This window comes from Protopterus annectens, chromosome 5.part0 (assembly GCF_019279795.1).
Source record: "Protopterus annectens isolate FY-2018-M chromosome 5.part0, PAN1.0, whole genome shotgun sequence".
NCBI lineage: Eukaryota > Metazoa > Chordata > Ceratodontiformes > Protopteridae > Protopterus > Protopterus annectens.
The window spans coordinates 872,189,278-872,207,551 of record NC_056735.1 but is presented as its reverse complement, the minus strand read 5'-3'; positions in this window follow the sequence as shown (position 1 = coordinate 872,207,551).

The window sequence follows — 18,274 nt, the reverse complement described above, 5'->3', positions numbered from 1 at the left end:
TGTGGGACACCACTTGTGACTGGCTCTGAGTCTGACATGGCACCAGTGAGTTTGACTGTAGGGTTTCTATCCGTTAGCTGGTTTGCAACCCATCTTGTGACATATGGATTCACATTTCAGCTGTTGATCATGTCTATGATGCCAGAGTGCGGTATTGTATCGAAAGCCATAGGCAAGTCCAGGTAGGCTGCATGGACCGCTGTGCCCTCGTCAATGGCTCTAGTGACTGATTTGAAAAGGTCAACCATGTTCATAAGGCAGGATCTGCCCTCTACAAAGCCAAACCGGGTGGGATCAAGTGTCTAAGTCCCCAATGTCTCTGTGTACGAGTTCCATAATGATCCTTTCCATAGCGTTGCAGACCAGGCTGGTTAAGCTAATGGGGTGGTAGTTACCAGGGTCTGTAGAGGTGCCTCCTTTGTGGAGTGGGACTACTGTTGCTGTATGCCAGTGTCCAGGTACATATGCCGTAGTAAGGCTACGGTTGAATAGCATTTAATGTGCGTGCGTAGCTCCTCTTGGAGTTCACGTAGCATGCAACCTGCAATACCGTCAGGTCCCATTGATGCTGTGTTTACAGCTTTGCTGAGGGTGGTTCCCAGCTGGACATCTGAGATGACAGGGAGGTTGCAGTCAGCTGGGATAAGTAATTCCTCATGTGTGGGTGAAGGAGGGGAAAAATCTGCACTGAACCTGTCTGCCAGAATGTTGGTATTATCTGTGTGTTCAGTGTAGCTTTTGTCACTGTGAACTAACTTTGAACATATCTGAGGGTTCCCACCCAGGTGTGTAACATAGCAGAAGGCCTTGTGGTTATCTGTAGTGTCCATAGCGATGTCCCTCTCATTGTTGGCCTTGCATGTTTGTACAACAAAACATATCTTTCTACTAGTGCTGATCAGAGGTGCCTTAGCTCTATGGAATTCTGCTCTGCCGTGCATTAGCTTCCTTCTGTTGTTATACAATTTGTTCAATGCTGGGGTCCACCAGACAGGACGCCTGCCCTTGGTGGAGAGGGTCTTGGTTTTATTTTGGATTGCATATCCATGCATTCTTGGAGATGTCCGTAGAAAGCATATGTGAAGGTGTCTGCATTGTGGGATGTGGTTTCCACTGGCCCGGTGGGCATAAAGGATACCAACTCATTTATAAGAAGTGTAAAGTCGGCATGTGAGAGGTTTCCCACTGTAGTCTTTTGTGTTGTGGGGGAGGTGGGATATGTATATCCAGGGGGATTAGTCTGTGGTCAGATGTGACTAGTGAGGGGTATACTCCCGGTGTGTAGCACATTGTCCCCATGTTTGTGACGATTAGGTCTAGTATATTATCTCCCCTTGTGGGAGAGGTGACTAGCTGTTCCATTGCATTTGACTTCGTGAATTCCGGGAACCTTTGGGCTAGGGTGTTTGGGGTAGAATAATGCACCCAGTGTATGTTAGGGTAGTTGAAGTCTCCCAATATGATGGTGTGTGGTGGGACATTCATATCCTCCAATGTCTTCAGGAAGGCTGACTGTGGTTCCTGAGATTGGGAGGGTGGTCTGTAACAAGCTACCAGTTGTATAGCAGGTTTGCCTATGGTTATCTGCACCTGGATGGTCTGTGATGCTTCATGTGTTGCCACTAACCTGGAGGTGTGGGTGTCCTTCATGAATATGGACACACCCCCTCCCTTTTTGCTTTGTCCCGAGTCCTGGGGCCAGAAAGCATGATACGGGGTATAGCCTGGTACCACTGGTGTGCTCTCAGGAGCCTTGAACCAGGTTCTCACTTACTGCACAGACATCGAGATTGGTAGAATATACAGATATATGTAATACACACATACATATATAGATATATGTAGATACATATACATATACAGATAGATCTGACTGACAACAGATATGTCTGTATATGACTCTCTCTCTCTGTCCCACCCCCTCTCACTCTCCCTCTGTCTGTCTCTCTCTCACTCTCTCCCCACATCTATATGTATATATCTACATCTATATATACATATTATATACATATATACAAACATATATATATATCTATATACAGATATAAATATATATATATATATATATATATATATATATATATATATATATATATACATACATGTATATATACATATATATATATATATATATATATATATATATATATATATATATATATATATATATATATATATATATATATATACTGTGTGAGGCACATGTGTGCAGATGTCTTGCAACAGGTGCCTGGTGTCAAAGGCATGGAGTGAACACCAGTGTGAATACTGGAGTACCATACCCCATTCAAAAACACTGACACCAGTAACCACCACATATGTGCATGCCTGCCCACCACTACATGTGTCGGGGGGGGGGAACAGGGGCAACAAGTGTACAATAGGCTCCCCATTGATATACACAGTGGCACACTAGTCCTGTAATACCTGTACATGGAATGTGACAGGAGACATGGTATGTCAACTATGGACATGTAGGTCACTGTACCCCTCCACACCCCACAATGTCCTACATGGTATGTACCTCCCATGACAGCTACAGATATGGAGAAGGACACAGACATATGCAAGTAACTGTGTCAATGCACTCAAACACAATACCTATGCAGAGTGACTGACAAGACCACAGAGCGCACACAGACTACCTACATAGAGGTTACAACTGCTGGATATACATAGTTCGGTCACACCCATGACAGTTGTCTAACAACCATGGTAACACCTCCAACATCCACAACACAAATTACCTATGTCTGTCATCCTTGTCACTGCAGTATAGAGCACATGGTGGAGGTACAAGACCCTACCCACAGATAGGACATACCCTGTAGTAGACCACACAGAACAAAGAAGCAAGGCTCCCCATGAGTAGATGTCAGACATACCCCTGCTGAATGTTATGCAGATAGGTAATATGCCATATGAGTCACCCTAAGGAGCAGGTACGATCATAACACATGTCACAAGGGGCAGGGTAGCATAACAGTATGCTGCTGTAGGCCCAGGGCCAAAAGCACACTACCTACCTAAGACACAATGCACACCCATGAACACATTGCAAACTAAATATGTGAGGTGGAATGAGTGTGCCAGTGACTGAGTGCATGTTGTGTACTGGTGTGATTGCTCACCATGACTGTCTGTCTGTCATGGTAGTGTGTGTTCTTGGTGTGAGGCCAGAGACAGGTGTGTGAGGTATTGCGATCAACACATACTACATTGCCATATGTTGTGCTGTGTTACCCTGTATGTCACTGTGGTGTAGGTAGGGTTATGGCAAGTAAGAGTAGTGTGCATTACCAGTGAAATATGTAACGTGCATTGTGTGCAGTGCATGGGCTGATAATGTTCCCCATACAGTACCTTGATACAAACCCCCAGTGTGAGGTTGTGTATTGTACCTGAAACAGTGTGTTGACTGCTGCAGTATACTAGTCTGTCGTATGGAGTGTGCCAGGTACTGTTGCACAGTTGTCGGATGCGCACTGATATCTGGTCATTTACATGTGTATCCCCCAATAGACAGACAGATGCTAGATATCACTGCAGTCGAGTATTATGTGTATTATAAGTGCCATAGTTTGCTGACAGATATTGCTGACATATTTTCCTTCTCCTTTTCAGGGCTATGGTTCACCAGCGGAACCCTGTCTACTCTGCTGCAGAGGAGGAAGAGATACACAAGAGCTTGGTGCGGGATTTCACTGTACTCTTTTCCCGCACCAGCCAGAACCAGCAGGAGACGGCTGCACTGTGGCAAGACCTGGTCCGTCGAATAAATGACATAGGCACACATAACCGGACATACGAGCAGGTACACCATCACTGCAGTGATTTAATTAGAAATGTCCGTCAGCGTGCATCGGATATCCACAGGCAGCAGCTTGCCACAGGTGGTGGGGTGTCTAGACATCCCCCCCTCACCAGACTGGAGGGACTACTCCTAAGTGTTGTGGCTCCAGCCCAACAGCAACAGCAGCAGCATACATGTGTAATGATGGAGGCTGGAGCCACACAGCAGCAGGACACGGAGCATGCAGGTAACATGCCATGTGAATAGTTGACTGTTCTGTAGACTGTTAGGTTATGCATGTGTGAGGTGTGTCCTCGTTTTGTAGCTGTAATCTTGGTAATTATTGCACAAGAGTGATATCCTCAATATCAGCAGTACACCTGTTGAAGCTAACTGTTGCACTACTGAACTGTATCATGCCTACAGTATCAATGGCACAGTTGTGCCCACTGATGATAAATCTCTCTTTTCTGCAGGTCCCTCTGGTGTAACAGCAAGGCAGCCTATCCATGCTGGTGAGTGTGTAATACCATTACCTTCAATACTCTTGACACTAATAGTAATAATAGGCTGAAGCAGTAGTGCTATGTGTTTGATTGTAGGTGTGTTTGTGTCTGTGGGTTGATATCTCATATACTGAGGTGTGTGCATGTGCCCATGTGCCCATGTGCCCATTTGTGCATGTGCCCATGTGTGCATGTGTGTATCAGTGGTGACATCGTGTACACATTGTAAACTGTGTTTCCTGTCTTACTCCCACAGGTTCTGGTGCTGCTCTGGTGTTGTGCAGCAGGGTACCTGAATCAGCTGCTGTGGACAGTGATGATGATACCTGTGTAATGGCACAGGTAGATGTGCCAGGGTCCGTCATTGGTCAGCCAATTGACACTACACAGCTGTCGACCCCATCAATGTGCACAGTCATCCTGCCAATACATCCTTTGTCACCAATGTCCCTAGGTGATGGACAGGATACAGTGGGCATTGACCAGGGTAATGTGGTATCAGTGGCACATGCATCCCCACACAGCAGCCATGGCCAGGGTCCTGAACATGGTACCACACAGGCAGATGTCCAGGGGTTCTCGTGGGAGCATCCGTGGGCGTACCACCCCTGTCAGGCATGCCCACAGAGGTCTTTCAACTTCAGCTATGTTTCGGGCTGTAATGCAGGCACAGTCACGTATGGAACGGTACACCAGACAGGGTCTGAGGGAGCTGAGAGCATGCCGCACAGCCATGAGTTGTGGCTGCCATCTGTAACTTCACCGAGGTCATTGACAGACGTTGGGGGGACACATTAGATCTGTTCCACAACTACATGTCCATGAGCCAGGGCAATGGTGGACAGTTGAGGCGTTGATGTGGCCGTATGCCAGCAACAGCAGCAGCTGGCAGCCATCACAGATGACAACAGGCCCACGGACACTCACATAGTGCCAGCAGCAGCCCCAGCAATGCTGGGTCTGTGCTGTCATCAGACCACCCCAGGAGACCACATGCATGTGGCGCTGGACAGTCCCAACAGGGACCTGTCTCCAGTCACTAACCACCTACTTCTGATGACAGTACCCAGTCTGGCTTAGTACCGGATACAGTCCGTAGCACCCCTGCCAGGCACAGGTAACGTGTCCGTGGCCACAGACAGTGATCTGTATGACCTGGCAGGTACAGTCTGTGGCTGTCCACAAACACCTGTATATGGCAGCCATGAGGTGGGACTGTGTGCATTCATACACACATGCAAAGTGATAACACCTAGGGCTAATGCATACACACACACACACTGCATCAACATTGCCCCATCTTGTACTGCTGTCCCTCACCAACACACACACACACACACAGACATGTCAATTGGTTGTATCAGTGGCAGACTCAGGCATACCAGGTACACACCCTGTGCATATGATGAAACTGTGCCACCTCCTGCAATCTGTAAAACTGGTGCAGGAACAGGTTAACATGGTGCTGATGCACAGGGTGACTACACAGATGTGTTGTAATAGTATGATGTTGACAACAGTACAGTGTAATGATATCATTGTGGGTATATACCAGCATACCTGATGCAGTTACAGTATGAATGTCATTGTATTGTTTTGTACACCCATAGTAATTACCACAGTGTTCTGTCTGCACATTTTTGCATACTGGTGGTGAGGCTGTCAAGGGATGGCCACCTACATAGGTAGCACAGGGGATACAACAATGTACATATTGATACTCAGTGATGGTCATGTCAACTGCGAGTTGCATGCTGTCCACACACGACTCTGCAATGCAGATGTTTCAGGATGTTGATATCTGTGCAGTACTACACAACAGGTTCAAGGCTCACAACAGCACACTAGCATTACAAGGTCACACCTCATAACATGCATGACAGCACCAAAACACAGAACTAACTATGAAAGGAGGGAGAGTGTCCATACATGTCAAGGATACTGTGGTGCCAGGACAGGTAGCATACATCATATTAAGTCTGGAAATGCTGAGTGAGGGATCAGTGTCTGTTATTTGACATGTGTATTATTACAGGTATGAGCACTTGGGTATCAGGCCAGTTATTCAACATTACGAAGGTACGTGGTCTATACACTTGTGTGGGGTGCGGCTGGACCCAGCCCGTCTGACCTGTGAATGTCTGGGTACTGGCTTATAGTGCCTGCATATATGCACTGTTACCTACTGGAAGTCGTACACCTTGTTTGTTGTAGCATAGTCTACATACAGGCCTGCTGACTGTAGCTTTGTTTGTATGCATGTTTGCCTGTTATGTTCCTGAAACACTGATTCCACCTGCAATGCAGATTTACAGTGCCTCTGTGGATGGCTAGTGACATCTGTATTGCTTACTGTACTGATGTCCATGTCTCACTTGCCAGAACGTCACTGGTTGTCCTGTTTGCATGTAGCTTGCCTGTAACACATTGCATATGACTTACCTCACATTTGCTCAAGACAGCATTCATATATGCCAGCACTTACAAATCAGGAGCACTACACCCTCACATAGTCACCTTGAGTACCTTGTTCCCCATTGGCCCTATGTGTTGTTACTTAGTATGGGAGTCACAATGCTATGGTAGCATGTGCAAAGGTCACCTGTCGCTCTACTCTCAGGTCCATTTGGTGAATCTGTGAGTCATGTGGCAATGTTACAGCTGCCTCATGTACACAGACAACCCTTCTCCCCTTCCCATACATGTACAACACATGTGAGAGATGCAACCACATTGCCAAACTGGGGGCTAAGGTCTGTTAACTCAGCACTGGCATTCCCTGTCAGGTGGAGTGGGATACTACAGTGAATACAGTACCAGTCTCCCATAGACCTGCCAAGACCGCAATCCAAACACAGAAACACACAGATACATTATTGAACTCTCAGAATAGCATCCTGCCTGAGCAGCTGATACCTGCAAAGCAGACACACAAGCAAATGTTAAGCCAGAGCAGAGCACATGCAACACATAGCTCACAAAGTGTGCCAAACAGTCACAGGCCATACGGCTTGACAACACACCTGCTACAGTTGTATGAGGTACCTCTATCATCAGGTATACTGAGGTCCTGCTCACCAGGCTGAATAAGGTGACAGTCACACTGAGCTGCCCGTCGGGCACTATGATTCACCACATAACAGAAGCATACTGGTCACTCCAAGGCATGTAGAAGTATGACAGTCATTGTCTGTGCCAGTGTGTATGACCTCTGATGCACCTCCCTGGACTACATGTTAGGGGACATAGAGGGGCTCTCTGAGCTTGTGGCACAGGCTGGTATGACCCTGGCCTTGAGTAGCATCTCACCCTCACCAAGAATGCTGCCACAATATGTAGACAGTATCATCAGTTTCTGCAATTAAGGTATGTTTCAGTGACATTCAAAGGGGATCCAATGCCTGTCAGTGTGGGATTACATGCTGGACAAGCCACATCGCTTTGCTTGGGACAGCTTGCACCTGTCACCTATGGGCCGTTGTATATTGGCAGAGGCTGTTGCTACACACATAGTGCCTTTGTATGCAAGGCTGACATTACGTAGCCACCTACACAGGTATCACATGGGATAGGACACTAATAGAAATGCTACTCAACAGCAGCAGTGTAAACCTCAAGATGCATGCAGTGGGAACTGTCCTTAGCATGGGGTACAGCAATATCTGTGCAGTAACAGACCCCTGGTACAAGGCTCCCAGGTGCACACCATCAGTGCCAGGTCATTCCTGATACCATGCTCGTCGTCCCTTACACATGCACCAAACCAGAACAGGGGGGATGTATCCACAGGCACCTCAGATACACACACCCCCAGGTTGGTGGCACTGCACAAAGCATCAGAGCCTATCCATGTGCAACTAACAGTGGGTTAGACTGCCTTCAGTTTCATAGCCTGGCACACACCACACTCCCATACCCAGGAAACCCACTTGGCCTTCCTGACAACATTGGGAATATGACGGTCTCTACACACACCATTATATGGTTGTACTACGACTACCCAAACAGAGTGTGAGCAGTACGCTAGCTCCAAGACCCTATCTGAATGGTTCTTTTCATTCATTCCCTGCATTGCTATGGAACAACTTGTTACCACTCCAAGAGGTGACAACATGCTGCACCTGTTCATCACCAACATGTGGACTATATGCTCCAGACCAGTCATGTATCCCTCGCTGGTGGGATGACACCATCTACAACCCACACTGTCTAGTCACATACCACATGCAGCCCCTGCACAGAACACCACAGTCATGCAGTTGTCTGATGCATATTCCATGTATTCACATGAGGCAGGCTTCGGACATGGGCACTATTGCAGTTCACAGGTACATATGTGTAGGTGGCACACACATACATCATGTGTGCATTGACATTACTGATATAATGTATGTCGTGCAATATTGGGAACGACACCCCACACACATGGACAAACTGTGACAAAAATACACATGGCATTTGTAGGATTCAAACCCCTACCTAGCTATGTTATGACACTTGAGAGACACAGTAGCACTATTTGCATTACTGGGGGGATTGCTTTCTCCTGCTGTACTTATAGGGTGCTGACATCATCAGTGCTTAGACAGTGGAATATGCAGCCTGTGTTGTGTAGCAATAGTTGCCAAAAGGGACATTTTTCTTACACATGGAATTGCACATACTACTCCCCCACACACATTCACACACACACTGCGCACTTGCAGGATTCAAACCCCTACCTAACTATGTTATGACACTTGAGAGACACAGTAGTAGAGCGCGCTATTTGCATTACTGGGGGGATTGCTTTCTCCTGCCGTACTTATAGGGTGCTGACATCATCAGTGTTTAGACAGTGAAATATGCAGCATGTGTTGTGTAGTAATAGTTGCCAAAAGGGACATTTCTCTTACACATGGAATTGCACACACTACTCCCCCCCACACACACTGAGCACTTGCAGGATTCAACCCCCTACCTAACTATGTTATGACACTTGTTAGAGACGCAGTAGCGGAGCACACTATTCACATTACTGGGTATAATTTCTGCTCCTGACATATGTATAGTGTGCTGACATCATTATGGATGAAGAGGTATGTACATCTGTTACAATCCATCAGTACAGGGGAGAGCATATCTATGCATTAACTTTGCACAGGCACAGTAGCCTACTGTACTGCAGAGGCAGACGCCAAATACACTGTGGATAGCCTTCTGTATTCCCTAGGGACAACAGTCTAGTATTGCACTCTACGGCCATATGTTTACCTGTCAGATGCAAGTATCTGTTGCTCATATACTGTTTGTGGGTCTTTATTGCCATAGCCTTCCCTATCTCTATAAACAATGTGTGTACTGTGGGAGATGTTTGCATATGAGTGGGATCCAGTACTTTACTTATGTCTCTGTTGTAACTTCACTGTGTGCACTGGGCAGATGTCTGTATTGTGGGAGGTTCCTGTGTTAACACATAGAAATGCCAGATATGTGTGTGTAACTGCTGAACTGTGACATGGCCTAAGTGTGTGAGCATGCCCAGTTCACAGTTTGTATGGCTTCTTAACTGCCACATCTCATTTATCCAAGTGTGCGAGCATGCCCAGTGTGACCTTTCCTTATGTTGGGATCTGTGGACCACCACATTTCTGTTTGTGTGTGGACGCCATCTATATATCACATGTACAGTTGAGTGTTGGACATCAGGTTGTGTTCTTACTGCCCAACTGCTTTGTGGCTGAACCTAACAGGCATTATGCTGTGCCTGCAGGGTCACCATGGGATAGTTTGCATACAGTTGTCATCATCCTTTCCTGATGACCAAACAGCTGTATTGTCGTATAGTGTACTGGTGCAGAACTTTCACTGTGGTGGACAGTATAATTGGTTTCAGTCCTATCACTGCTTGTAATATTTATAGTGAGCACACCAGACTGGTTGAGGGCCAGTTGTGCAGATATGACCATGTTGCATTTTGTTCAGATATGGACAGCATAGTACATGATTGTCAGACATTGTTAATGTATTCCACAACTTGTGTGGACAGTGATAAACAATGGCCATGTGCCCTAGTCCATTTGTAATGCTAGTCAGAGAGTGTTTGTCCTTCAACACACATTTACTGGTGTTTGCCATGACATATGTCATGGTTAGTGTGCTGTGCCTCTGTCTACCCGTGACATACAGGTGATATCCAGGGTACACCTACCATCTCCCATCCAGTCATCATGATTCCTCTGGATGACAGTTACTGAGGGACTCCCTGGATATCCGGTAGTGGGAGTTTAGTCATGAGTGGAGTGAGCTTCTGGGTTATGGACCAATCGGTACAGCATGTCCTGTTTATGTCTGTGCTGGGGTTCAGGCCTGTCAGCTGCATAGGTCACCAGCATTCAGTGTTTACATGGTACCAAATGTCTATTGATACCAGGTTGGTCATGGCTCTATACATCAGGTACAGTTCACCTCCAGCCAGGCAGTATGGCACTGTGTGGAGCTGCAGTTTCTTTACTCAGGCGACACATGGCATCTGTTACAGCTCTGTGATCCTCCTGGTGGGGTATTTGTGTGGTCTTTCCAGTTGCTGCAGGTGTCTGCTACAGTACATCCCTGAAGGGCCATTATACACAATTGTGAGGCTGCTGATGGATGACTGGAGAGGCACATTGACCTACCCTAACCAAGCTGTGCTTACCTTCATGATTAGGTGGGTATATGGTATGTTTCTGTAACCACTACAGACACATGGTTGTCACATGCAGGATATCTATCACCTTGTGTCCCCAGGTCTCTTATTGCTCCTGATGTACTTACTGGGTTAACACCTATGTGGTAATTTCTGGCCATGTACTGTGTTTCCACAGGGGTTGACTTGACACTATTCTGCATTTAGCTTGTTGACATGGTTGTGGCACCACTTGTCTGTTTCTATGTGTGCCTTTTGTAGGTTGCTTGTGTCAGCTAGAGGGTCCGATATGGTGGCCAGTTTGTAGTCCTCTGCGAACCTGTTCAGACAGAGTCCTTCCATGTTGGCCTGTACCTATGTGACATATATAGCATACAAGAGAGGTCCCAGGACCATGCCTTGTGGGATGCCAGTTGTACCTGGTTTTCAGTCTGCCATGGCTGCAGCATGTCTGCCAGGTCAGTTCTATCCTTGAGCTGGTTTGCAACCCATCTACTTGCATAGGGGTTTATAGTTAGAGTGGTGAGCTTATCTGTACCGCCAACTAGGGTATTGTATGGAAGGGTTTAGCAAGGTCCAGATAGGCTGTGTGATCAACATTCCCCACATCAATGGCCTTGGTGCACGTTTCACATGAGTCAGACATATGTAAGGGGCAGGATCTGCCCTATGACAGCCACACTGGGTCGGGTCCAATGACAGTAGGTACCCAATCTCGTTATTCATGGGATCCATGATCATCCTCTCCATTACTTTGCCAACCTAGTCGGGGTTGAGGGGTGATAGTTTGCAGTATCCATTCAGGCACCCCCTTTGTGGTGTGGGACCACTGTTGCTGTACACTGCTCTTTGGGTACATATCCTGTGGTAGGACTGATAGTGCGCAGTAATGCTATTTGCTGTTCCATTCTTCTTACAGAACTTGTTGGACACAACCCAGGACACCATCTGGTACCATTGGTGCTGTGTGCTGTGCTTTGTGAATGCTGGCTGTTACCTCAGCATCTGCAATGTCAGGGGGCCAGCACTCTCCTGGGATAGATATTTGGCAGTTAGGTGCTGGTGAGGAGTTTGGAAGGAATCTGTTCAGTAGGCTGTTGGCAATGTGTGTGGGTTTGGTGTATTGTTTGTGATATTAGAGTGCTGCAGAACATATCTGTGGATTATCACCATGGTTCCTACCATCAGGTAGGACAGCTGTGTGATAATCCTTTGTGTCCTGCACAATTTGTATCATCATAGGTTCATACTAGGCTATCTGCCCTGGCCTTGTTTGAGCATGGACAGACTGTGTGTGGGTCTCAACACCCCTTGCAATGTGCATATTATGCCCACATAGGGTTTACTTTCCTAGATGTGACACAGGGATGGCCTCCAGTGTACACCTACTATCCCCCATGCACTTCACCGGATTTCTCTTGTTGAGTTTGTGTGTGGAGCTCAGCCTATCATGGACTGGGATTCTGTTCCAGAGTGTCAGGAGCCTCTGGGTTATGGATCTGTCCCTCCAGCACATCCTATTAATCTATGTGTGGAGGTTCAGATATCTCACTGTGATGTGTCTGCTGGATTTGGGGTTTCTGCAGTGGAGCATGTCCATTCATTCTGGATTGGACATGGCCTTGTATATCAGGCATACATCACCTCTGACTGTGCAGTATGCTTCTGAATTGGGCTGTGGTTTCTTCAGCCAGGCTGCAGATGTCCAATGTTTGGACCCTTTATCCTGTTGGTGGGGTACATTTGGGGTCTTTCTGACTGCTGCAGGTGTAAGGTAAGGTACATCCGAACTGGGGCATTGTTGTCACGTATGGGCCTGATAAGGGAAGAGTATGGGGGCACAGTGACCTCTCTAGCTCTACATTTGCATCCTTTCATATTAAGGTGGGCAATATAGCAGGTCTTCCTGGCCACCTTGGCAATGTGAGTGTCACATGACAGGTTACCGTCCACTTGTGTCCCTAGGTCCCTGATTACTTCTTCCATACATAATGGATTGCCACCTATGTCATACATTGTGTGTGCCTTGTTTGGTATTTGTTGAGACATTCATACTCTGCAGTGTCTTCAGGAAGGCTGGCTGGGGTACCTGGGTTTGTGTGTGTGTGGTCTGTAGCAGGCTTCAAACAGGTACACAGTTTGAGACAGTGTTACTTGCCTGTGGATGGTCCATGCTGCTTTTTGCTGTGGTACTAACCTGGGGGTATGGTTATCCTTGATAATTACTAGTAGCCACACTCCTATTGTCGTGTGTTCTATGTTTTGGAGCTGTAGAGCATGGTATGAGGTATAACCTGGTAGTATTAGGGTGCTCTTCTGGGCCTTGCCCAGGTTTCTGTTACAGAACACATATTACCATTCTCCATGCTGTGGTGGGTTTGGTCTGCATGCACCTTGCAGGTTAGACTTCTGGTGTTGGGTAGCATTACGTCCAGGTTATTATCCCTTGTGCTACCTATGGTGGTGGGTTTGTGTTTTCGGACTTACCTATTCCAGGCACAGTGGGGGTGACAACAGCCTTTGCCAGTATCCACACAGCCAGATGTGCTGGGTGCGTGCCATCCCTAGCAGGTGGGACATCATGTCTTGCTCGGCATGTCAGCCCAGGCTGTCAGCCATGTGTACCCCCTTGCTAACAGCAATACCTCAGCCAATTATTGTACTTGATCTTGTTGTCTTCATAGTGTGGCATCATGCTTGGTGAGGGTGAGATGTTAGGTTGGGTCTTCATGTTTGCATATACTAGATGGTGTTACATTGCTTAACACGTGGCAATCATGCCTCAGGTGGTGCTGCAGGGCTGCCTCTGTCAGATGCACATACTACACTCCCTGTACATGTTTGAGAGCAGGTTGTGTCATGTTAGGCATCCCTGTTACTATATGAGTGAGTCAGAGAGGGGTATCATTCCCAGGGTTCCTACTGAGCCAGTGTATGTGCTATGCTTTGCCTCTTTGCCAAGGCCAGGGCATACTGGGCATGCCTCCTTCTGCCTACTGGGGCAGGCTCTGGTTGTTCCTCTGAGTCACGCTCTGCCTGTGATGGCCTTGGCAATGGTGGGGGGCTGTTTGTCCCGGCCCTATGCTGGTCCTGCTGCAGCTGTTTTCGCAGAATCATATTATGTAGCATAGCACATACCATGACAATTTGGGTACATGTAGTTGGTGAGTACTGCAAGGCTACACCAGATGTGTCCAGGCACTGGAACCGTGACTTAAGCAGCCCAAACACATGCTCTATTACATTACGTCTTTGTGCATGTGCCTCATTATGGCGTTCCTGTTCAGGTGTGTGTGCGTTTCTGATGGGTGTCATCAGCCACGGCTCCAGTGCATAACCTGCATCCCCCACTAGGTGACCATGTGGGATGTCCCCATTGGCAAATGTCTGGTACAGCTGCGTCAAATGCCAGATATGGGAATCATGGTAGCTCCCAGGGCAGCCAGCACACACATTCATTATTATGCCCTGGGCATCACACATGACCTGGCAGTTGATGGAGGGGAAGCCCTTGCGGTTAATGTAGGCCCTACCCCGCTCACCGTCTGGTGCTTTGATGCGTATCTGCATGCAGTCTATTGCACCCACTACCTGAGGGTATTCCGCTATTTGCTGGAAGAGACGCATATTGCTGGCCAATACCTCACGGGAATTGGGGAAATATACATGCTCACCAACATGTGCTGACATGACATCCAGGAACTGGTGCAGTACCCTGGAGGCTAATGCCTGTGATATCCCCATCATATCACCAGTTGGTCTCTGAAAGGTACCTGTTGCTAGTATTCTTAGGCCAACACATACCTTGGTTTCCACTGGGATGGGTTCCCCTCTGTTGGTTCTGTGTGTGAGGCATGGCCTGCACAGCTCAATTTGCTGCAGGAGGTCTCTGTCCACTCTATAGCGCTCCACTATCTCCAGCTCATGTAACCCCTGGTAGGTGACCCTGGGCCTGTACACTCTTCTCCGTCTCCTCACTGTGGGTTGTCTGGCAGCATTTCCATTGTCACCACCCTCAGCAAGTCTCCTATGTCTCCTTATGACAGCTATGGCAGCCCCTAGCATGTTTGGTCTGAGTGCAGCTTTTTCAGTTTTCACTTCTACTAGCTTACTCCTGTCTTGCAGTCTCTCTTGAGAGAAACATACTGCAATGTTGTTTGCAGTGTTTTAAGTGCTGGGCTGGGCTTGTATTCTGCCTGTGTAATTGCCTGCTTTTAATTGTTTTCACCTGCTACCTCTACAAGTATTCCCTGCTAGTTTCCTACTATTTCTTCTGATTCCTTTTTCCTCTCTGTTTCCTCAGGGGGGAGCAGCACGCATACCAGCGAAAACACGCTCACAGTGGCTACCACGCGTGCACACATGCTTACACGGACTAGAATCTGCTTATTCGGATTAAAACGCGCGCACACCAGCACAAACAGGTTTACAGATCTGTAAACAGGCTCCTACATGCTTACTCTGCCTTACACGCATGCACTCTGTCTTACTCGCTGCTCCCAGCGCGCACACGTGTGCATGCACATACAGCAAGAAATTTTGGTGTTGGCCACAGTGTACACCTTCCATTTCTTGACTTTCCCATGCTTATCTGTTCACACTCCTCTTTTTATGCTGTGTGATTGATATCTTTCACAGACCACTTTGCTCCAATGAGCTTGATTTCTTCCTGACATTCCCCCCCTGTGATGTCACCTATCTCCTACTCTGTTACTCCCCCTTATCTAACTCTTACACTACACGGAATGTGCTCATTTGCTATGTGACAGTGTGATTCACTATCCTACCACTCATTTACATAGGATTGCCTACTAATGCTTAGTTACATGTCTTACACTCAGCTTCCCCCCTTAGCAACCACTAGACAGTGGCCATGTTGTTTTTGATCTGCTAGTCCCTGCATTGCAAATCCATGCATTACATAAAACCCACATTTGTGGGTTTCAAACCTTTATTTTTCTGTTTTATATTGTGCAGCCCGTTTGCGCGGGGCTGCGCTGCATTTAAACATCGCCGAAAAAAAAAATATTTTTTTCATGTTTGCATTGGGTTACCATGCCAATGGCCACATATTTGGCCATTGGCATGCTGACTGCAACATTTGCACACTTTATTTGGAGCTGTCATGGCTCCATTGTGTTATTTGCAGTAACATACTCAGTTGTCAACTGAGTACATTTCTGCACCTAACACGACTCTTACACGGGCTGGTTTCAGCTTCGTGGATCACTAATCTACCTCATTTGCATGCCTTTTGGCTGCAAGTGAGGTGATTAGCATATCCACACCCTTCCCGTGTAAGAGTCGTTTTAGCTGGTCTCTTACACGGGATTTTGGGCTGTTCCTGGATCGCGATGGCTGCATGGAGTCTTACATGACTCAGACTCCGTGCAAGCCATCATGAATCCTGCCCATGGTGAAACATGTATATAATGAAGACAGAACACGTTTCTCAATTTAAGTATTTCATACTGCTGTTTTAGTTTAAAACTTCAATATTTAAGAGTTATTACTGTTCCATGGTATCATACATTTACAATCACACTGACTAGCTCATAAACATGCAGTTTCCTGTGGAACTGTGTGTTCTTTAATTTACTGAAAGAAAAACTATTTGTACAGGAAGTTAGCAGTCACACTTTACAACTAGTCATTTCATCTTATTTGATGTGTTAGGTATTTTCTCTAAAGTGAGATATTAAATGTTTCATGTTGTGCTGCTATTTGAGCAACTCCATTTCATTGTCAAGTAAGGTTAGGTGTGTACCGGTCCTTTTGCTTACTGTTAGATACTGACTACAAGATTCTTTTTCTCCACTTATGTAAAACTTTTTGTTTTAGCCTTGATAAGGCTTTACTTGTTACCTTATTGCATAGATTGTAGAACATCAGACCCATGTTTTTTTTTGGACTGTACCTGAGGCTTCCTGCATACTAAGTACAACATAAAACTAATACCACCCCACTTTTATTTTGTTGTTTGAAGAAATTGTAATTTTTCTGAAGCCTGAAATACCTCAAAACTTAAAGCAAACAATTACCTGACTTTTTTGACGGGGGATTACAGGAGCAGTCATTAGTATATTTTTTTGCTTTACATCCTCTTCTGTGGTTCAATATTTCTAGGTTCATCCAAAATTATATCTGTGAACTGTAGGTAAGAAGGAAGTTCAATAAAAAAAATAAGTTCAAATTAGGCAGTCAACATTAAAGTAGATGTCCCGAAGGAAAAAAAATCAATTTCCTGGGAACAAAATTAATTTGTCATTTAGTGATAAATCTGTGTTTTTACACTAGCTATCACCACAAGTAATGGGAATTTGGTTGCACACCAACAGTGACTGTCTTGGAAAGGGTTAACTCACTCGTCAGCTGTTCTGTTTCAGAAGTGGGGGTTCTGGGATGTAGTTCTCCTTGATTACCACCATGGAAGGTTAAGTAATAAAAAAACAAAAAATCCAGCACTGATGACACCAACCTTTTATTAACATCAGTTTCATATACAATCCACTATGAGACCAAAAATACTTCAGACCAGATTTACTAATGACTTTTGCAGTACACCAGCCTGCAGTCTTCTGTCCTTAAGGTGGAGTTTATCTGCATTTGATATTAATAATCATTGCTGTAACATGTGCTCAGTGCTCTGATATTAATAATCATTGCTGTAACATGTGCTCAGTGCTCTGTTTTATGTGCTAGTATGTTCTGTACAACATGCTGGTGGCTACCCAGTGATGACCTTTGTGACTTAAAGGCCAAGTTATACAAGCAAGTGATCCAAAGCAATTGTCTGACAAATCATCTGACTGGAAGAATTTGTGCATGTTAACTCACAAGCATTATTTTAAAATTAAACAAACTGATTAAAGTCCAAAAGATGAATAACCACAGCAAGCTTGGCTTAAATGAAAATACTTCAGTAATATTTCTTTAACCTCAACACTTCACACCTTCTAAGGAAGTTTAAAATTCAACACAAGACAAAATAGTCAAAATATATGTATACAAACAAGAACTCACCTACATCACAGACATGCAAATCAACCAATAAAATTCAGACAAAAATCTACATTATAGTAATGTCAGAAAATATAGTTTTCCAATTCGGTTCCTGGTTGAGTCCATAGGGAGCCATTAGTGTTGTATTAGAATATAAAATAATGCTTTATATCTTAAAACATTCTTAATAGTATTATTCATGTCTTGATTTGCCTATAATGATAAATAGATGAAAATATTTATATGGTGATGAAATATAATACCTGTTGAGATTGTTTGGTAACCTTCTGAAAACTATTTGCCCCC